Source organism: Tenebrio molitor, chromosome 8 (assembly GCF_963966145.1).
Source record: "Tenebrio molitor chromosome 8, icTenMoli1.1, whole genome shotgun sequence".
Lineage (NCBI taxonomy): Eukaryota > Metazoa > Arthropoda > Insecta > Coleoptera > Tenebrionidae > Tenebrio > Tenebrio molitor.
Window position 1 is genome coordinate 10,171,548 of NC_091053.1, and position 23,581 is coordinate 10,195,128.

General features: G+C 35.7%; 3 long non-coding RNA genes across 5 annotated transcripts in view; 1 reads left to right on the forward strand and 2 right to left on the reverse strand.

Annotated features, from left to right (window-relative positions):
- The window catches only part of LOC138136328 (uncharacterized), a 284,939-nt gene that overhangs the window by 219,348 nt on the left and 42,010 nt on the right, over positions 1–23,581 (forward strand). For 2 of the 3 annotated variants that reach the window (XR_011161252.1, XR_011161250.1), the window contains one exon: positions 3,193–3,348. This is a non-coding gene — a long non-coding RNA (uncharacterized lncRNA). Of the gene's footprint in view, positions 1–2,741; positions 2,978–3,192; positions 3,349–23,581 lie in introns of those variants that run through there. The other variant, XR_011161251.1, reaches the window with a different exon arrangement.
- LOC138136332 (uncharacterized) lies at positions 4,104–5,389 on the reverse strand. The gene is made up of 2 exons (XR_011161258.1): positions 4,537–5,389; positions 4,104–4,481 (listed from the first exon to the last, which is right to left on the reverse strand). It is a non-coding gene; the product is annotated as an uncharacterized lncRNA (long non-coding RNA).
- Positions 14,654–15,022, reverse strand: LOC138136333 (uncharacterized). The gene is made up of 2 exons (XR_011161259.1): positions 14,932–15,022; positions 14,654–14,833 (listed from the first exon to the last, which is right to left on the reverse strand). It is a non-coding gene; the product is annotated as an uncharacterized lncRNA (long non-coding RNA).

Below are 23,581 nucleotides of genomic sequence, written 5' to 3' on the forward strand. Positions count from 1 at the left end.
GGCTGAAATAGTTCGTTCAGCGAACTACATCTTGAATCGCACGGGACCTTCAAACGTGCCAGGAACATCTCCATATGAACTGTGGTACGGTAAGAAACCGGGACTGAAACACTTACGTGTAATAGGCTCCACTTGCTATGTTCATGTTCCGAAGCAAACCAGAAAAAAGATGAACCCAAAAGCCACTAAAGGTATTCTCATTGGCTACGATCATGATGACGGATACAGGATCTTCGACAAAGAGGAATGCAAACTCATTAGATCACGAGATGTCGTATTTGAAGAGAAAACGCTTGAGCACACGAAAAGTGTGATTATTCCAGAAGATGATTCAACGTCTAAACAGGAAATTCAAGCTGATCGCGATGATGAACTCACCGATGACGATGAAGAGGAGCAGGAAACCGAAGATACGTCAATTTCTGGAACTTCCGAGTCAGATTGCGAGCACAACGCCGACAGGACCGCACGATGTCTACGGAACAGATCGACTCTGAAAGCGCCAGAGAAACTGCAAGACTACGTGATGCATCTTGCAACGTCACTTGAGGAACCAGAAACTTACGGCGAGGCTATGAAGTCGGATCAAAAGGATTACTGGAAAGAAGCCATGGACCGTGAAATGAAGGCTCTTCAAGAAAACGAGACTTGGGGGCTAGTGGACTTACCTCAAGGAAAAAGGGCTATTTCAAACAAATGGGTCTACAAAGTGAAAACCAACGCCGATGGATCAATCGATAAGTTCAAGGCGAGACTGGTCATCAAGGGCTATTCACAGCAAAGAGGAATTGACTATGACGAAACTTTCAGTCCAGTAGCCAGGAAGTCTACTATTCGAACGTTACTCAGTGTTGCCGCAAATGAAGGTATGAAACTTGCACAGATTGACGTTTCAACGGCTTTTCTCTATGGTGACTTGAAGGAAACCATATACATGCAACAACCTGAAGGACACTGTGATGGATCTGGGAGAGTATGTCGACTAAAGAAAAGCTTGTATGGGCTGAAACAAGCCCCTCGTTGCTGGAATGAGAAGTTTAGCAATTACATCATTAAATTGGGTTTTCGAAGGAGCGAAGCGGATCCTTGTCTTTTTGTTAGGCAAACAGGCTCCACAAAAATGTTCTTCGTCCTTTATGTTGATGATGGTTTAATTGCAGCCAATGACGAACAGGAACTTCAACAATTTATCGATGACTTAGGACGAAAGTTCAAAATAACTGCTAAACCTGCGTCGTTTTTCCTGGGACTGGAAATCAATCGAGAAGAAGACGGCTCGGTGAGGGTGAGTCAAACCCACTACACCGAAAAACTGTTAGAACGATTCAACATGAGTAACTGCAAGGCAATGACTACTCCAATCGTCAAGGACAACGACACAGAAGAAAGCTCTCGAAACTCCGAGTTTCCATACAGACAAGCCGTGGGAGCATTGATGTTCCTCATGTGTGGGACACGTCCGGATATTGCGTACGCACTCAGCGTGGTATCCAGAAATCTTGAGAATCCAACAGATCGAGACGTAGTTAGGGTCAAGAGGATTTTGCGGTACCTGAGAGGTACAACGAACTGTGGGCTTCTTTACAAGAACAACCAAGCAAAGGGGGTTTTTGAATGCTACAGCGATGCAGATCATGGTGGTGACCTTAGCACGGGGCGCTCGACCTCTGGTGTACTGTGCCTCCACTCTGGGGCCCCTATTTCCTGGATGAGCCAAAGACAATCTTCCGTTGCCATATCCACAACTGAAGCTGAAGTTGTAGCTGCCAGCGAAGCTGCCAGGGAGATCATCTGGATCAAGAGGATTTTAACTGAACTGGACCAATTGAAAGCAACACCTACATTACAAATCGACAATGAAGCTGCTATTCGACTTGCCCAGAATCCCGAGTTCCATCGAAGAACGAAGCATATTCGTATCAGACATTTTTTTGTTCGCGAATTAGTAACTGCTGGAGAGATTAAGGTTTCAAAAGTAGATTCTGAAAAACAGCTCGCGGACATATTAACAAAACCATTGTTTTCAACCCGATTTAGAGATTTGTGTAACGACATGGGAATCTGTAAGTTATTAAATAAGGGAGAGTGTTGATGTATTTCTCATTTTATAATTATTTAATAACAGTACTTTTATTTTGTTTAGGTTGGTACTAAAACCAACGAGTAGATGTAACTAAGGAAAAACCTGGTATACGCCATAGACACTAACTTGAAACTTGTAGATTGTAAAACAACACGTTCACGTTTGAATAAACAGTTTTAGCTTTTAAATCAAAACAGTCGGCCTTATTAGAAAATCCCAACATAACAGAATCATAAAAAGACGCCCATATAATGAAAGGGTGCCACACATTAAATACCCGGAGCTTCGAGCGTTCAGCTTGGTCCACCGGCACGAGAAACGCGTTAAAATTTGCCACTTTTTTTTCTCGTAAATTTACGAACGTTCGGGCGTTTTCTTTCAGGTGATGATATGGACAGTGGGACAACCACCTTGATTTTGTTTTTGTTCAAAATCCGTCGGACATCTGGTGACCTCTTTTTGTTAAAGGTGGCATAAGCAAAAGCAAAAGACGAGAAAATAAAATGTGTACAGCCGTGATAAATTTATTGTTGTCGTCAATGTCATGCTTGATGACTTCATGTATATACTGAAAAAATGTTATTCAGTTGTAAAACAATATATGGATGAGCTCTGGGGGGGTCTGGACCCCCTGGACCCCCCCCCCTTATCTACGCCACTGTTATAATGTATAATTTCAATTTCCTTAATTCCTTCATTCCATACAAAACATTATTTACTTGCAGCTCACTGACCTATGTTATTCAAATTTTCGGATTTTGTCTTCAAATTTTGTTCTTGGGCTTATTATTTTGTGATTGGCGTTCACCGTTAACGCATGTGCTTTTTGTTTTGGTGTTGGATGTTGGATGTTCAAATCGTGCTTCAAACTGTGAAAGTGGTGCAATTGAAATTGTAAGTTTCTCTTTTTCACATTTTGTTTGTTGTTGATTAGATTTTCCATTATAAACTGTCACAAATAGTCGCCCACATGCATTAGTTTGCTTACTGTTGAGATTTACTGATTGTGAATGTAAAGCGTGTAGCGCCATTTTTAGGTTATGTTAACTTTTTACAAAATCGAAGTTTCTGCTGAACGTGTGTATTATTTATTCTGTTGTATTTTACAGAATGAACTGTGCCGATCAACAGACCGTTGTGTGTGGTTTTTGAGAGATGAGTCATCATTCAGGATTTGGTATTTTCATTCGAACAAAAGGAGACATCAGCTTGGGAAGTCACTAGAGAACACGTGAAACAATTAGGTAGAAACCCACCACTGAACGGTAAGTTTCTAAATGTTTAATTGTGGCTTTGTCAGAATGTAATAAATATGTTCAGTAAGTGTGTATGTATCTAATTATTGTAGGTTATTTCTGTAGTAAATATTGGAGCATATTGAACAATCGGTGAATTATTTGACATGTCAATTGCAGTGTTTGTAAGAAACTACCCTTCATTTATATAGTGTAAGTTACCTCAATTTGATTTTCAAGAATAGGAAACAGTTACTTAACTGTTTTGTGTGTGTGCAATGAACATTTCTAGTAACTTAAATTGTATATTGAATTGTTATTGTTGGAAGTTACTTCATCTTGTTTTGAGAGCTACAGAAATTCTGTTTCTTTTGAGAGAGCGTGCAGGTACAGCGTGATCAACAATGACTGAGTCTGTTGGCAATGAAACAATTGAAAAATATTGATGTTTTTCTGTTTCGTAATTGGCACTGACCGGATGGATGTTTTAATTTGACACATTAAAAAAAGTTAGGTTATGTCGGTTATGTTTATGCCACGGCCTCCTTGATTTATAAGAGACTCGTCTCTTATCCGGCCTGTCGCATTCGATAAATGTCTGTTTTTGAAAATTCCCCATAGACAACACAGTAAACTTATAGAACGCAAACTCCCATAGTTTTTTGTGCCCCGACGCCATCTACTGGCTTGTGGTAGGTGCAAAATAAGACACAGCCAGCTGGATATCCTGGCTTTTTTATTTATTTTAATTTAAAGTAATTTATTTATTAAACTAAAAGACAACATTTATTTCGAAGTTATTATTTTCAATCTTTTTCGATACATTTCCATTACATTTTTATAAATTTTGGTTTGGTCTTTCTTTTCCTCAATTGCGGCAAACAGAAATTTATCGCATCCTTGCCTTGCATTGCTTTGCTCTTTATTTTGACATCGAATTTTGCATGAAGTTTTATACGTTTTCGGTACATTGCAACCCGAATTTTGGATCGACATTCTGCCTTTTTATAATTTTGAATATGCTCAGCTTTTCTTATTTTCTTTTTGAGACTTTCACATCATAAGAATTTATATCTTCATCGTCATTACTATATAAAACAGGAGTTACACAATTATAGTGTCTTCAGTAGAAAGGTCGTAGATCAGTAGATCGGATGAAAATTCTATAAAAAGTACTTTTCAGTTAAAATATAATTATCAATATTTTTTTGCTATTACTGGAAGTAAATCTGGACTGGAAAAGGAGGGAAGTTGTATCTTGTATCGAGGGTACGGCCACATTTGTTCGTGTCGAAGTCTTTGCTGGAAAAATGAAGTCCATACACAGTGTAGCTGTTATACCAACACTTTCATAGGCTCCAAAGTATATAACTGCTTGTTACCCGTCTTTTTAATACATTCCATAAAACGCCCAGGATATTTAATTGGATTTGGAAATTTATGGCGAGTTCCACATGGTTTATGATACCTTTGCACGGTGCAAAGTCTCACAATAGTAAATTTATTACTTATGACTTGATATGTCAAAATATAATTTTTTAAATTTTGGCACAAGTTTCCGCGATTTTTATTTTTATAAAACGGCAGCGTCCCCTGACGGCTTGTGGTGGGTGCGTTTTCAAAAAAACGAGGAAAATGCATAGGAGTTTGCGTTCTATAGGTTTACTGTGTTGTCTATGAAATTCCCCGTATAGTATGTCCATCTAGCGACTTTAATGTGACCCATATATTAGTATATGCAACTAAAAATACGTATGAATAATGACATTTTGTATAATAAATTGTCAATTTGAAAAACTAAGTGCAGTCGAAACTTTAAAAAATGCCACAAACAAAGAAAAAATGTTGTATTAGTTCACGACATAAAGTTAACATTTCTTATCATAATCTACCCAATGATATCACTTTAAATGCAGCATAGAAGATAGGACTGAGAGATCATACTGGTAATATCATGAGTGCCGCAGAATATGCAAGTAGTAAAATGTTACCAAGATTCCAAAATTTAAGGATCAATGTAAATATTTCAGTCACCTTGCAAGATAGTTCTCTGGAAAAACTACAAAAATTGTCTTCCTTTACTTATTTGCCAAGAACCAATTTTCAACTTGAGACGGCGGCAACAGCTTTTTTATGTGGCTACTTAATTATGAAAATAACGGAGGCAGTCCATGGATGTGATTATTGCTTGTCACATTTACAAGATTCAAATTCGAAAAAGAAAATCCCTTTACTGGAATTAATTTATTACTAAGATAGAGGAAGGCTAAGTTACCCCAATGATCAATTTGTGGGTCTAGTATAGTTTGGGAATGAGAAATTGGAATTTTAGCTTCTTCACTTGCAATGGGTTTTGGGAAGGTTAAACATTATAGATAATAATGAAGATTTACGGCTATGAGCAGTTCATTCCAGGAGGGACAAACAATCTGCATTTTGCCGATATTTGGCATCCCTTTTTAGTAACTAGCAGCGAGATAAACTTACACTATCGTAAATCTTCATTATTATAAATCTTTACAATCTACCCATTGCAAGTGAAGAAGCTAAAATTCCAATTTCTCGTTCGCAAACTATACAATTTACAATAATTTCAATAATAGTAGAAATTGTACCAAGCATTCCAAAGGAAAATATAAATTTTGTTTTGAAGAATATCTTGGCCTCAATCTTTCGGGAAATCCACTAATTCATTGTCCTGTTCATGGTAAAATGTGAGTGAGACACTTATTTAAAAATTAGAACTTCCTGTCATTGTAAATTTTTGTAACTTGCACTCACAAATAAAAAAAAAATTATAAAAAAGAAAATTGTTGAAATTAAATTTACCGTTCATAAAAAATCATTTTGATTTGAGATTTTGAAAAGGTGTCAGATGTATGTGTGCGTTAAAACTATTGAAAAATGTTGAAAACACGTTTATAAAACAATAATTTCCTGCAAGGCAGGCAACCACTACAACACATAAGCCCCGTATTGTGGCGCACCCTATAAAACAAAAATAATGCCTAGAACTACGAATGCGGCAGGCCGGATAAGAGACGAGTCTCTTATGAATCTAGGAGGCCATGGTTTATGCTATTAGAAAAATGACCCTTTGGGGTGCGTTTATAGGTGCGTTCTGTTGGTGCAATAAATAAATCCACTGGTGGCAGAAGTCAGGGCTGTCGAAAGAACGGCTAGTAACGACTTCTCGGACAAACGTCAAACGTCATTCGTAAATTAGGTTAAAGATTCATCATATAGCAGTGTTGCGATCAGGGTTGCCAGATTTTTTAACTAGAATGTAGCCAACAGAAAGAAAATAAATCGCCAAAAGTTGCTGAGAAAAGCGCGCCGCAGGCGAAAATTTTTACAATTTGGCGACTTTTACAGTGTTTTTGGCGACATTTTTTGGTGTTATGGTGTTCAAATATAAAGCATCAAATACCGCTACATTTTTATTGAACTTTATTAAAAATAACTAAATATCAAAACAAAAATTAAAATACAGAAACAAAGAACATTATTAACAAATCAACAAAATCTGCTTACTCTAATCACAATGGGCCGTATGATTTCCCATTCGTTAAGCGTTTTATTAGCTAATTAATTGATTAGACAAAGTGAGAGTATATGCCAAGCACTATCTATGTTAGACAGAGACAAAACAATTTAACGACGTTCTTTAACTTTAATGAAAGGGAAATCATACGGCCCATTTGGGCTATCCGTAGCCTTAATATCACTTTAATCACTCTCTACAGGATTATTCTAAATGATTGTAGTCGAAGTAGGCGTGAAAACTGAATGTAAAATTTATGGTTGCCGCTCCACATAAAAAAAACATCAAAGTGATGTGAATAAGTGAGTACACACCGTTTACACACGGGAGTAAAATTAAATGCAAAACAACTTAATATTTCTAGATTCAATCCTTAATTTAACAAAAATAAATAAAAATCCAATCGCCGCACTTTTCACCTAAAAAATGACAGTGACAGCGACAAAACTGACAGTTCACATGAAAGCGGCAAAAATGTAATAAAATGGGCATGGCGTACTTCGAGTACAATCATTTAGAATAACCCTGTATATTTGGTTCAATCACAGGCTCTATAATGTAATGTTTATTGCTATTTCAAAAAACTCGTCACCTTCATTTGTTTCTTTTTTGTACATTACATCACTCTTAAATTTTTGCAACATATTCTTTGTTATTGTAAAATTTTTACAACAAACATTGTTGGTGTAACTTTCAGTTTTTACTCTTAAAATCTGACTTAACATACCAGTCTTCAGTTTGTTTCTCGATTTAATTTTTATTGAGTTCATATACGAGAAAACTCTCTCCACAGTTGCATTAGACGATGGTAAAACTAAAATAGTTATAACGAATTTTGAGATCTCTTGAAAAGCAAATACACCAGCAGCGTTCTTGTGATTCTTTACGGTTGACCAAAATTTGTATGTGTCGTTAAACACAACGTCGCCATAAGTTTCAACCCAGTTAACAGAAGATAAAATATTATACTGATTTTCCATTTTGAAAAGATCCGGATCAGATTGGAATATACTTAAAAACGGCAAGTCTTTAAATGTACAGCGCATTACTGGGCTCAAACAAATTTCAGGGGAAAACACTTTTAAGTTCTCAAATAACTGTACGTTATCTGGTAATCTCTTAATTAATTCTGATGTTAATTTCTTTACATAATTAAAGCATTTATGTTCAACAACAACTTTAACTTGCTCCTCAATCTTTAATTGTCTACATAAATTAACATACTCTACACCAAAATCGGCAAATTCAGGTGAGACAAAAGCATAAGGGTTTTCGAAATTCTTTGTAATTGTTTGAATATCATTGTTTCGAAATTCAGGTGTTAAAATTTTTTTTGCTAAGCAAACCATCAATGTAGCAATTTCATCATAGGCTTTTCCAAGGTCAACATTATCTTTCTGAAATATTAGGTTTAGCTTGTTCACTTCATATATACTAGGCTTAACTACCTTTAAGTATAGCAATGTAGAATTATCATTTAAAATTTCATTAAGCATTCTAGCAGTATAACATTTTTCTTTGTTTACAACGTAAGTAAAGTGTATTTTAATTTCTTCAAAGTGTTCTAGAATTATATTTATACAGTCATATCTAGCTAACCATCTAGTTTTTGAAAGCTGTACAAATTGATGGAAATTTTTATTATTGTTCAACATGTCAAAAAGTCTTCGATACTCAATTCTGCGAAGTGGGCTATGGCTAAACCAATTAAAAATCTCGCGACAGAGAAAATCAATAGTTGCAGGCATTTCATCTACAGCATGAGAGGCAGCATTGTTTAAAGAATGGCAAATGCATCGTACAAGTTGCAAGTGAGGAATATCAGATTTTAATAACGTAAACAAAGACTTATTTTTTCCACATAAATTGTTGGCACCATCAGTGCCCAACCCTACTAATTGCTTTATATCTAGACCTACTTTGATCAAAAATGTATTTATATGTTGATACAAGTCTTCAGCGGTACAGGTTTCTACTTCAACTATGCCAAGGAATGCAATCCTAAATTCTTGTTTTGGATTACTGAAATACTTGATACAAAGACATAAATACTTAATTGTTGAGATGTCTGTAGACTCGTCAATGATGAGGGAATATGGTGATTTCCCAATATCTTCTGTTAAATTTTCCAATAAACTGGGTCCTATTACGCATTTAATCAAACTTGAGCATTTGGTTCTATGCATTTTCAAACTTTTTAGTTCAGTGTTTTTTCCTATAACTTTTATAGTTTCACACAGGTGATCAACGGTACGAATTGAAGAATGCATAGCAATGTAGTATGCCAATCTCAAGTCTCTTTCTTTTTCATCATTAGTTATGGTAATTATAACATTTAAAGTTGACTGATTTTGTGGAGGATTCAAAGCTAGCATTTTTTGCTGATGTCCTTTTGTTTTAGAATGCTTTATGAGGTCCGCACTGTGTGCACGCAATTCGGTACGACACACAGAGCAGTAGGCTTCTGGCAACGTGTTTAAACTTTTCTTTAACCATCCTAAAAATCAGTTTATTGAGTTTATAATAGGGAGTTATCGCCCTGTCTACGCTAAAATAAGGTTACCTTAAATTAAATTCATAAGTTTAGCGTTACCGTTATTTTAGCGTGGTCAGGGCGTTACTCTATTACCTTTGGCCCACGGTTCTTGTTCCCAGGATATTTTATATTTACGAGTGTATCTTCCATGCTTCCCCATTATTGTTAACACGGAACAGTAAAACAGTTATTGTTAAGGAAGGCAGCAAGACAGAGCGGAACAGCAGAACACGTAAACATGTGTTCATAAGAATTAAGAACAATGAACAAAGAACAAAGAACAAATAATGAACAAAAATGAAAATGGTCAAAACATGCAGCGCAATGCCATTGCGCATGCGCATGAGATAATATTTGTGTCAAAAGTTACGCCTGGAATTTCCGAAACCGGTTAAAGCTTCGACAATATATAAGCCGTTCACGATTGTTTTAAACACGCAGGAGGCCACAATATTTTTTTGTGAGATTGGCGTCACGTCCTGTCGTATGACGTTTCGTTATTAAATATTCGTCGAACGGATAATAGCGCCAAAGTCGCCAAATTTTGTGAGGTTGATAGCCAAAAATAGTCGCCAATCGCCAAATGTTTAAATTAGTCGCAATTTAACAAAAAAGATAGCCAAAATGGCGACAAGTCGCCAAATCTGGCAACCCTGGTTGCGATGACAGAATAAATTTTTGTACCAACTTTTAGGATCTTAAAGTACCAAAATTTACTAAATTGTACCACAAATGGCGCGAATTTTAAAATTTGCGTTTCTAGAATATGGTATTGTAAATGCGAGTGTAAATGTATTTACAAATGTGTACGAATAATAATAAAAAATAGCAAGAAAGTTATAAAAATATATTTGAAAAAATTAAAGCAAACAAACAAATAAAAGAGTACAAATGACACATTAAAAAAATTAAGACAATATTCAAAAACAGACTTTATTTATCAATTCTTTGGCTTATTTTATAATTTTTGGGGGGTAATTGTAACCCAGTTTTAATATTCTCCTTAAGTGCTAATATGCAGGGTGATGAAAAAAAGGGCCCACGACTGAAACTTAAATGTCCTTTTCTGTCGAAGTATTGTGAAAATCAACACAAAAATGGTCTAAAAACATTCTTTTAAAAATTAAACAGCTCTCCTAACAGTACAAATTGGCAATATTGCACTTTTTTTTCTAAAAAATATTATATTCACGTACTTCGCCGTACCTAAGAAACCAATGCTGATGACAGATTCTGTCACCTGCAGAAAAATAAAGCTGTCATGTGGATATGAAACAAAATTTTAATTTACAATAAATTGAACAAAAAGGTAAATGTTTCAATTAAATCTTATAATAGCTGTTCGAAATTTCTCCCACCAACTTTAATGCACAATGCTGCTCTTCGAACAATGTTCTCTTGAACCCTTTGAAGCAGAGGAACATTTATGATATTAACTGCTGCGTTGATTCTTTCTGTTAATTCCTCTAAGTTAGCAATCGGCGCAGCATATACAAAATTTTGGAGGTGACCCCAGAGCAAGAAATCACAAGGATTAAGGTCAGGTGACCGGGGGGCCAAGCAATCGCACCACCTCCACCAATCCATCTATTTGGATAAGTCTCGTCACACCAATCCCGTACTAGCCTACCAAAATGTGGAGGGGCACCATCCATTTGTAGCCACATTTGCCTCAAAATTGCAAGTGGCAAATCTTCAAGCAAAACTTGAGTCATTTTGTAAAAATTGTCGAAAATTTTCTGTATTCACTCTGGCAGGTAGCGTAAAAGGTCCTACGAGGTTATTACCTATCAATGTCCCCAGCCCACAAATTCATCTGTCCATAAAATGTTTTGAATAAACCTAGGATCGATTCTGTGACGTCCAAGTAGCCATTCACAAAATTCTACTCTGAGGGGATAATCACCTGGATGAAGAGCTTGCACTTTAACATAGTGATAAGGATGATAATGTTCGTCAGCCAGGATACCTTGTACCGTGCGATAGTCTACGTGAAACTCTCGCGCCAATCGTCGTATGCTTCGTCCTGGCGCATTTTCAATTGCTTCCAAAATAGCTTCCTCCAAAGCTGGTGATCGAACTTCACGAGGCTTTCCACGATTTACATAAAGAGGCATTATTTGGCCGTTTTCTCTTAATCGCTGCATCAATCTTCTTATTACCTTAGCATCTGGATGACGTCGTTGAGGGTACAGTCTTGCATAGTCTCTTGCTGCTTCAGATGCGTTATCATTTGATGCACCCAGGCAGAGTAACATGTCTACATATTCGTTAAAATTGTATGCCATTTTTTCAGATTTTTTGAAAAATTGACAGGTTAAATTTGACAAAACCATTAACATTAAAAATTGAATTATTGTTGCTATCGTTTTCAAAAATTACATGTTTCTGTATCTTAGGAGCTTTGCAATGTTGTAACATTGACGAATTTTCTTTGGACCCAAGAAATGGTACTCTAACATCTTTAATAACGTTGGTTCCGATAGACTTTTTGCATTTTTTACTTAAGAACATTATCAACTGGACCAAAATCTAGACTTCAACAATAAAATTGTTAGTAAACGGTTAATCATATAGATTTCTATTGTCTAAAAAGGAAATCTTATATGTTGGCGAAGAGTGGACAAATTTAATTTTGGATTTCGAATTCGTGTTTAGTTAAAAATACTTTATAACGTGCAGGTTAGCACGGGCACTTTTTTTTCATCACCCTGTATAGGAACAAGTAGTTATTGCTAATCTATTTCTCAGTCAATTTTTAATCATACTTAATTGAGAGAATACTCGCTCTGCTGCTGCAGAAGAGTGTGGTAACGATAAAATTAATTTCACAACAGTCATTAAATTATTAAACATTGGTTCCCCAATCTGGTTTTTCATAGTAGCTACTTTAGTCCAGAAATCACTTAAATCATCACAGTTTGTTAATAGATCAATATCACTTAATAATTGCCACTCTCTATTCACCTCGTCAACATCTACAGCTAAATTTGGAAACAAATTTTGAAACTCCGAAATTGAGAAAATACAGAGTCTATAAATGATTGTGGGATCCAAGTCGGCTTTGATTATTTGCCGACTCTTTCACCAGAAATCGAATAATATTTCTGTGGCGGTCGTGAACAAGTAGGTAAGTCAAATAATTTCAAAAATGACTTAACGATGTTTACACCTTAATAATAAATCATGGAATTAAATAATTCAGATTTTCACAGTTTAAAATTTACTTGTATTGAAAGCAAGTACAGGTAGAAAGAAGTTTCTACTTAATTACAGGATTTTAGAAATGATGTGGAATTTTGAATCGTTGCCCTGAAAAATTAACATTTTCGACTTACCTACTTTTTCACGACCGCCACAGATTTGTCTGAGCTACGATATGCAACCCCCGAACAAATTGGTTTTCCTGGTTGCCTATTGCCTAGCTTGACAAAATTAACGCTTACAAAATAAAAATAAATTAATGAAATGCATTATTGATAGATCTCAACTCTCTCAACAAATTACGTATTTATTGAACACTTAAGAAGAAGATAAATAACATCAGTGACTTAATTAAAAAAATGTAACAATGAAAATTAAAGAAATGGCTCTTACTCTCATTTTCTTATTTTCAAAAATATTTTGTAACATCTGTTCATTGATGTTACGACAACAGTTGGTAATCTCTTCCATTAACTGATTTAAATTATTCATTTGTCGTTTATACACTTCATTTTTCAAGTAGCCGAACACAGAAAAGTCTAAGGGAGTTAAGTACTTATGACACGATCACCGAAAAAGTCACTTAAATACTGTAGATTTGCTTGAGTTGTATGCGGTGTCGCACCGTCTTGCTGAAAATAACCATACTGAAGCTTTTCATCATCTAACTGGTTAATGAATTCATTCAAAATTAATTCCCTGTATCTCTCAGCATTTATAGTTTGATGAAAAAATATAGGACCAATAAGTCTCCTGCGCGAAACTGCAATCCATACGCCAACTTTCATTGGATGTAAGGGGGCTTCAACAAACACATGTGGATTTTCAGAACTCCAATAGCGAACATTTTGTGAATTAACGTATCCTGATACATGACACCAAGCTTCATCTGAGAAGAAACTCAAGTCTAACAATCTGTCATTATTGAGATTATTCTGAAACCAGTTAAAATAATTTATGCGGCTTTCAGGGTCATTAGGCAGGAGCTCTTGTACAGTTGTTACTTTGTACGGATGGAAATGCAAGTTCTTTTTAACAATTTTATGACATGTACTGCGAGGTACACCAGTCTGAAGAGCCAGTCTTGTAAGGGATGTTCTCGGATGTTCTTCTAAAGTATCTCGTATGTTTTCAACTACATCTTCCATCACCTTGGGACGACCTGACGATTTCCCCTTTCAACACTACCAGTAGCAACAAAACGATCAACAATTTGATTAATGTGAGCTGCAAGGGACTGTATGTCCATTCTCCGTCTCGTTTAATACCGTTGCGGTAATAAGACATTATAATGAACTTATTTTGTTCAAGTGTGAACACCATTTTAGCAATTACTCCTAAAATATTTGAGAGGTAATAAAATTATAAAAACAGATAAAGACTATACCTTTGTAACACCACCGGAAGTTATCTAGCTTTGAAAAAAGCTTTTTTTAAACAATAAGCAGACCAGGAACGCAAGAAAAAACAAGACTTCGAAAGCGGAAATGAGGTTAAGTTGACTTCGTGTTGACAGCTGGTGAATATATTTGACAATTTGGCGGATTTGGCGGTTATACAGGGTTATTATAAATGTTTGTAGTCAACGAGCCCATGAAAACAAATGAATTTTTTTCTTTTGCCGTTCCATAGTTCAATACGAAAATGATACGAAGTAGATTATTATTCTTGGCATTAGGAGGTTATGTTTACCTTCAAAAAATTCTTTGAATTATTAACCACAACAGTGAAGATTCGTTTAAAGAGATTGTTCCAACGTTTTAATACCGTGAGTAACAGTGACTAAAATCCATCAAGACGGGATTTGTTATCAAAGTGAACTTTAAAGTTCATATGGTTCAATCCATCTCATACGGACAATAAAATTTAATTTTCTCTATTTCAGTTTTGTAAACTTATCCAGTGGTGTTCAACCACAGGTGTGTAGAACTGAATTGTTGCTGCTAAATTATTCAATGGGTACTGAATCATTTTTGTTTTAAAAGTTTCAAGGAAACAATGTTAGGTACCACAAGATTCCTAAACTGTTGATGGAAAATGAGACAATGAAATCATTGTAAATAGACATTTTATTTATGTGTTATATGGCAACAAATTAAAGCTCCTTAACTGTCCAGCAAGGTTTTATTGTTGTTGATGTGCATTAAATGATTTCCAATGTTATAATGTGGAGGGGCAGGATACACAAGATGGGCGACGTCAGACAGATTCCGTGCATGCGTTGATCCAATCTGGAATAGTCATTAACGAAATCAGCAACAAATATGGAAGAGGAGGTATACTTATTAGTTCTAACATCTCCCTGACTACAATCAGGTTATGAACTTACAGCAGGACCATGCCTTGTCTGAAAAGAATGACAAATCCAAAGTTCTGTTATCATTCATGTTGTTTAAAAACCAGCTGCAATATGCAACACGACGTGGTTTCAGTTCTTTCAGTTCTTGAAACAATGACATTTTATAAGGGTGCAAATTTAATCTTTTCTTCACAATTTTCTGACATGTGCTCAGTGGTACACTTGACTGTGCAATTATGTTCTGGGATTTTGTTCCATTCTCTCTCTCAAAACTTCACCCACTTGAAGTCTTCTCGATGACTTTTCCTTTGAAACATCTCTAGTTTTGTCTATTCACAATCCATCGAATGTGGGTCATTAAAGATTGTTCCTCTATCTTTAAATTAGGAAACTTTGCGAGATTACATGATTGCATTCTGTTTTCATCTCGTACACCATTTTAATAAAATGAAATAATAATGAAAGTAGTCTGTTCCACGGTGTACCCCATTGCAATCCTAAAAAAATGTGTTTAGGAGAAACTGATAATTAGAAGAGAGAATTTGGAAGAGAACAGTTAACCTGAAAATAAATTTACTTGAAACTTACAGAATTTTACTAACCTTACCTTGATCACTGGTGTATACACATCGTCGTCTGTGGTCTTAACACACTTAACTTTTACTAAAGACTTATTTTGATTCGAAGGAAAAAAATGCGGTAATCAGTGATTTGACATTGACAGTGACTTTTACAGTTTCAGTTGGTCAGGAGCTCACTCATGCCAATATTTCACTAGATACAGTGCACAATCGAAACAAGACGGCACAAATTCATGGCCAAATTGGACTACAAACATTTATAATAACCCTGTAGTATTGCCGTTATAACTTTTTATCTGCTCCGCCCACTAAAATTGACCAATCAGAATCAAAGCCAGATTCAATCTGTACAACTTTTCATCACATTTGCCACGTAAAAAAGTTAAGGTTAGAATTTTGCTGTCAAATCCACAATTATAGTCGTTTTCAGTGACATCCGTTCTGTCACTATGACAGTATGTTGGCATTACTTGCTGTTTCAGTTTAGAAATTTTGAATTTTTTAATTTGGCAATTTAGCTTGACGCGGCAAATTGACAAATTCAAATTATTTTCTATAATTTCAAACAAATCAAAGAAAACATTAAGTCTGATTTGGATTCCGAGGATGACCTGGTTTAACCATGTTTTACACCATGTTGAAGACTGAGTTTTATTATTTGTTGTTGATGTTTGACGAAATAGCAATTTTCTTTTACCATAACCTCAATTTCTTGTTTGACATTTTTTTAACTAGGATTTGCTTATACTCTGAATCGTGGTTATGAATTTGTATGTACAATCTGCACCAACATATTAAAAATGACAATGACAGCACGAATGTCGTTGAAAACGACTATATTGTTTTAGGTTCTAAAAAATAAAATGTCATTAAGACAATTCGAATGTCAGAAATTTTTACTGTGTAAATCAGATCGTCTTAAGGGTGGGGTTTACCTGATTTGAAATGGTCGAAAAACGGTCTTTTTAAACATCCATATCTTTAAAACCACAACAGATGAAGGCAAGGTCCTTTTTTTATTTGAAAGTCTTTCCTCTAGGGCCCCATACTTTTCTTTTTTCAATTTCGTTATAAATAACAATAAAATAAATTGCAATTTGAGGACTATCCAGGAAGCTGTAACACAAAACCTAATTCGAAATTAACAAAAAAAAAGTATGGGGCCCTCGGAAATTGAATTTTAAAGTGTTTGGTGCCATCACCGTGCTTCCAAAAAAATCACAGATCTTATTATACATAAACATACGTACGTACGATTTTACCACTAAATTCACATTTGAACGTTTATTTGGGAGACGAAAATATCTAAAAGCTTAGTAATGAGACTTGCTGATTAACTACACCTTCTGGCAGGTACTTGCGCATTTCAGATAAAAGTAGGCCAATTGAAAAGCCGTTTATTTCATTTCAAACATTTCAAATAATGCAACTCAAACTACACGAATTGTGAAATTTTCATCAGGTAAACCCTACCCTTAACAACCTATTTGATTGGTAACTAAGAAAATGAAATGGGCGGGGCAGATAAAATGTTACGTTGTCCTTAGTATAGTAGTCGACGAATTTAAACTTGCATATAGCAGAATTTTGTCTTGAAATTGAAATTGAATCTCTTTTTTATCTGCACACATAGTTCTAAGTACATAAAAATCTAGACAGTGCAGTTTAAAATTGTGTAAGTCGGCTGCTGCTATTTTAAATTCATTTTCAGGATTCTTCAAATAGGCGGTCACTTTTCCACCAAAATGTATATTGTCGACCGACCTATAAATACTAGGATCTTTGACATTTATGTTTGCAATTTCATGATTTTTTATAACATCATGTTTAACAAAACATTTTAAAATTGATTTGTATAAAGAAGTAATTCTATTAAGAAGTAGTGACATTTTTGGACTCTCACTCTGAAGTTCTTGATTTAAATCAGTAAATACAGTAGAGTCGCGATAAGGTGAACTAATTCAGGCAGACCCTTTTCACTTTATCGAGTTTGTTCACCTTATCAAGGTCAAAAAAATTAGGCAAATCATGATCGTGTAACACTTTATTTAATACTTTACATTTATTAGCGTTTAAAATAATGCGTTATTTTAGACTGAGTTCGAGTAGCCTGCAAATTTTTGCGAACTGCACATTCTTGAAGTTTTTTTAAAACTAGAATATCTTCTATATTGTTGCTATTTTGTTCAGTCCAAAGTAAGCAAGTGTTAAAAGGTGCAATGGCCTCTTTGGAAGAAACAATAACTTGATTATCCAGTTGAGGAATACCATCATCTTCTTCCTCTTCTTCAACATCTTCATTTTGACTCATCTTGATTATCTTGATTCCAATTCAAAATTTTTTTATAAATTCTCTGACATCTTTAACATTATTTGTGATTATAGTTGACAAAAGAGCAGTTCTATAGTGCAGTTTTTTCAAACGAATTACGTTTTGATCCATAGGTTGAATCAGTGGAGTTACATTTGGAGGTAAAAAAATTGTTACGATTTTCCCATCTTCACTTAGAAGAGTTTCCTCCGCTGGATGTGAAGGAGCATTATCAAGAATTAAAAGTGCTTTTTTTTTCTAAATTATTCAGTCTTAGAAACCTTTTGACCTACAATACATATGTAAATCGTTAAATTATAAAACTTTAAGTTAAAAAATGAAACAACCTGAGGTACAAAACACTTATGAAACCACCTTTTGAAAATTTCAGCTGTCATCCATGCTTTCTTTGAATAGTCATAATCAACTGGCACTTCAAAGTTTTTAAAGCTTCTTGGATTTTTTGCAGTTCCAATAATTAATGGTTTAATCTTATGCCTGCCAGAGGCATTTGTACATGCGAGGAAAGTTATTCTTGCTTTTTCTACTTTTCGCCCTGGAGCTGTTTTCTCCGAAGAAGACACAAACGTTTTGTCTGGACGGTATTTCCAAAAGAGGCCGGTTTCATCGGCGTTATAAATTTGGTCTTTGGAAAGACCCATTTTTTCAATTCTCTGTTGTAAGACATTTTTAAAAGGCTCTACTGCTTCAATATTTGAAGAAAGCTTTTCCCCAGAAATTTTTAATGAACGTGTACCAAATCTTTTTTTGAAGTTCTGAAGCCATCCTTGGCTGTTATTAAAATGTTTGCTTTCCTTTAAAACACCATTGAAATGTTTTGCCTTTTCTTTTAGCATTCCACCGGAAACTGGCAAATGCCTACGCCGCATTTTCATAAACCATGCTTATAATGCTGCCTCCATTTTCGGAAGTTCTGCCTTTTTTATTTTATTCGTTTTTGTTTATTTATACCCGAAAATGAATTTTTGAGAGCCTTAAAAATGTGTTCTTTCTTCTTTCGAATCCCACATATAGTAGATTTAGCAACACCATAATTGCGAGAAAGGGCAGTCACGCTATACCCTTCATCAAGTTTTCTTATGATCTCACCTTTAGCTGTTAATGTAAGTGTTTTCATCTTTAGAGAGACACTACACGAATACACCAATACACCACAAAAATCTGAACTGAAATGAACACGTGCAGATTTGCAGAAACATAATCTATGGAAGTTAGGAGCAGTTACTTGGAATTACAAGAAACGATACAAGAAAATTCCGAGGAATATAAAAATAAAATTGCATTATATGCAATAAAAAAGTGTTTTTGTTTTGTTCACCTTATCGAGGTTTCAGTTGTTCACCTTATGTAGAAAATTTTGAGTGTTCACCTTACCGAGGTGTTCACCTTATGGGGTGTTCACCTTATCGCGACTCTACTGTAGTTTTAAATTAAATTCTAAGAATTGAGGCGTTAATTTCAAAAACAACATGTCCAAAAATGAAGTTTTGAGAAAATCGATAAAAACTATTTATCTTAGTAACCTTTAAACTTATAGTTTCGAATTTTTTTTTGTAACATGTAATGAGTCTCTAATAGACATATGTGGCAAAGCAGTTTGTCAATTTACTGTGTTAAGTAAAAAAATAAATAAAAACCGTTGGACAAATGTTGTTTTTAACTGAAAAAGAAAGTTTTTGCATTAATAATATGGGCTACAACTAAATAAAGTTTAATAACTGAAAAGATAACATAAAATAAATCCTTAAAAAAAATAATGTCCACTCAAAAAACAACAAATTTATAAACTTAAATGAAAAGTGACCTAATGCTTGACCTATTCGTCACACCCACTGCTATTATCTTCGTTTTCTACTTCTGGTTCTCCACTTCCATAGGTGCAACTACTGTTCTGCGAAAAGATTTTTTCATAGAATTGCTTATTTTCTGGATATTCGAGAAATCCCATTAGGGTTTGGAGATTTTGGATTTTCACTGGAGCTATTTCGTTGGGTTTATCATACACAACTTTTAGGTCTAATCCCATAGGCATACCCAGCTTGTTGCGTACAATGCTGGATCTCCACGGGCCATGGTAAGAATCTCTCAGATAAATTAACGGTGATTTTTTTTCGATTTTTATTATTCTAACATCTTTTATTTTTATCGGTGGCTTGGCAGTTTTTAGAAAAAATGGATCCGTAGCTGCTTTAATATCATATATACGGCTAGTATCAACTTTTACCAAGTCAAAAGGGCTAGGGTTGGCTCGAGCATTAAGGATAAGCTTGTCCCACTCGTGTGGAATTTCAACCTTTCCCACTTTTCGTTTCTTTTTCTCGATCAGGGAAAAGTCCTGGTCATTTGGTAGGTACGAGTGTCCTCTCATGGGAAAAATGTAGTTCACCGTGTCAAAGATTTTTAAGCAGTGTACTAGCATGTACAGAAAATGTAGCATTACATAATTCTTGTTTTGACCCGGACAACCATCGCTGAATAGTACTATATTCCGAGAAGGTAAGGCTCTATTATTCAAATAATGTAGAAGCATGTGACTTCATTTGCGCCTTTTTTAGCTTGGCCCTCATGGTAAGTATACATGGCAGCCTCATTTGTTGCTAGATCATGAATTCCAAATATATGTCAGAATAACAGGATGAGGTAGTCGCCAAGACATTATTATTTGATATTTGTAATAAATAAAGGGAATAAAGAACGTAACGGTCTGCGCGCGTGTACCTAACGCTCCACTCTCCAGTTATTCTGGTACTACCCTCGCGTCACACACGAACGTTCCGTTCGTCAGGGGTTCTTAAGAACAGTGATAACATGTTTCTAAAAATAACTCTATTTGGTATAAGGAGTACAGCCAAAGCATTAAAATAACAAAATAAATCTTTTAAACGAGTGGCGCCGACACGGGCCATTCTGACACTATGCCCGTTCTCGGGCATCCTTATGGAAAGGTAACTGTAACTACAGCAAATTGTATCTATTAGACACGTTCGGCCTTTCCTGACAATCTAACATTTCTCGACTAAACACAACGCGCGGTGGCATGACTCATCTGGCATTAAACCAGGATCGACTAAATACAATACTCAACAAGCAGGCTCATCTGGACCTGGTCCAGGATCAACGTAATAAACAGTTATTGGTACACATAACTCATCTGGGGCTAATCCAGGATCGACTCAGTACTCATCTGGACCGCGTCCAGGATCGACTCAATATTCATCTGAACCGCGTCCAGGATCGACTCAACATTCATCTGGACCGCGTCCAGGATCGACACAATATTCATCTGGACCGTGTCCAGGATCGACTCAACATTCATCTGGACGGCAGCCAGGATCGACACAATATTCATCTGGACCGCAGCCAGGATCGACACAATATTCATCTGGACCGCAGCCAGGATCGACACAATATTCATCTGGACCGCAGCCAGGATCGACACAATATTCATCTGGATCGCAGCCAGGATCGACACAATATTCATCTGGACCGCAGCCAGGATCGACACAATATTCATCTGGACCGCAGCCAGGATCGACACAATATTCATCTGGACCGCAGCCAGGATCGACACAATATTCATCTGGACCGCAGCCAGGATCGACACAATATTCATCTGGACCGCAGCCAGGATCGACACAATATTCATCTGGACCCCAGCCAGGATCGACACAATATTCATCTGGACCACAGCCAGGATCGACACAATATTCATCTGGCCACAGCCAGGATCGACACAATATTCATCTGGACCACAGCCAGGATCGACATAATGCTGCTCAAGTACTAAAAAAACCAAAAAAAGGCTTTTACCTGATGTTCATTTATCATTAGTTCCCGCCGACGCGTGTACCTAACGCTCCACTCTCCAGTTATTCTGGTACTACCCTCGCGTCACACACGAACGTTCTGTTCGTCAGGGGTTGCCCCGCTGACGCGTTCTTAAGAACAGTGATAACATGTTTCTAAAAATAACTCTATTTGGTATAAGGAATACAGCCAAAGCATTAAAATAACAAAATAAATCTTTTCCACGAGTGGCGCCGACATATATAATACCACAGTTGACGAGAAAAGAATACTGGATTTGTTGGAATGTGAGGCAGCCGAAGATTTTGCATGAAATCAAAAGTGAAACATAAAACTTCTCCAGCTTGAGCTTTAGCTTTGTAGTTCTTTTTTATGGCCCTAAATGCTTCACTTTTCCTTAAGTGTAACTCTTTTAGCATTAACAGCTTACCCTTTTCTTCATCTGTTATATCTTTAGCGTTAAGTTTATGCAACAACGAATCACATTCAGCACACGTATCAGATCTCGGATATCCAAATTTTATGTTGAACTTAGTTCTACAAATATGCCAATACACGTTATAAGGAATGTTCAAACAATATTCTGCTACAAACATTCTGTGCATATCTTTGATTGTCAGAGATTCCGACAAATACATACGCTCTGGGTTCTTGCGTCGTGTATAATGCGATTGTCTTGGTTGAAAACTGTTAATATGCATTTCGATTAGATTAAGCAGTTCCGTCGGATATTCAGTCGGTCGATTTTTATGACGCCCTCTTAAATCTTTTGGTGATGCACCAGTCATCACCAAACTTATCTGAATTCTTCGTAATCTAGCTGATGTTATACCATGCAGATTGATGAATGCAGTTTTGCAAACCATGATTTCATGTCCTTGATTTCTCAACTTAAATAAATAGGACGCTGCGTGAGGTTTTTGCCCTTCTTCTGGAGTACCTCTTGATCTGCGCCTGGAAATGTGTTTCAAAGTGATCAATCCTGCTAAATGGGAATCCTGGTCGTTTTTTGTATCCATATCATTAAAATTCTGCAAAATGATTTGTCTGGTCTCTATATCGATCTTCTCATAGCACTTTAAGATTTTGCATCTATATAGGTAAATTAACATGTAGTTATTCCCACTTTTACATTAAAAAACAAGCGCGTACCTGCAATCAGCACCTGTTGCTCGGGCAGCTACTGCTTGGTTTTTAAGAATGGTATGTTCCAAACCTTTTACTTTGGCATCTCGTATTTGCACTGTTTTTTTTACTTTCTTTTCCTTCTAGGCCAGTTGGTTTGATTATTGGCATCATCATTGTTAACTGCGTTCATTTTGTAGTTTTAATTAGTTTAATTAATTAAATTTGTGAAATTAGTTTAATTAGTTTTAATGTTAAAACACCGGTTGCACCAAATAACAGCGTAATAATTTATTAATTGTAGGTTAGAATCTTGTTTCCAACAAAAACATCACATGTCCTGGACACGTGCTGTTTTTAACTGAACTGGTGTGGACTAATGCTGTTTTTGCCGAATTAGCCAATCAAAGCGCTGTAAATCTGTATATGTGAGGTTTTTAAACGAACAAACAGCACCAACATATAGGTTGCAAAAAAATCTACAAGATGCCGCTAATATCTGGATTTCATCATAGACAACACAGTAAACCTATAGAACGCAAACTCCTATGCATTTTATCGGTTTTTTGGGAAACGCACCCACCACAAGCCGTCAGGGGACGCTGCCGTTTTATAAAAATAAAAATCTCGGAAACTTATGCCAAAATTAAAAAAAAATATATATTTTGACATATTAAGTCATAAATAATTAATCTACTGTTACGAAAATTTGCAGAGTGCAAAGGTATTTAAACCATGTGGAACTCGCCATAGATTTTCAAATCCAATTAAATATCCTGGGCATTTTACGGAATGGATTAAAAACACGGGTAACAAGCAGTTATCAACTTTGTAG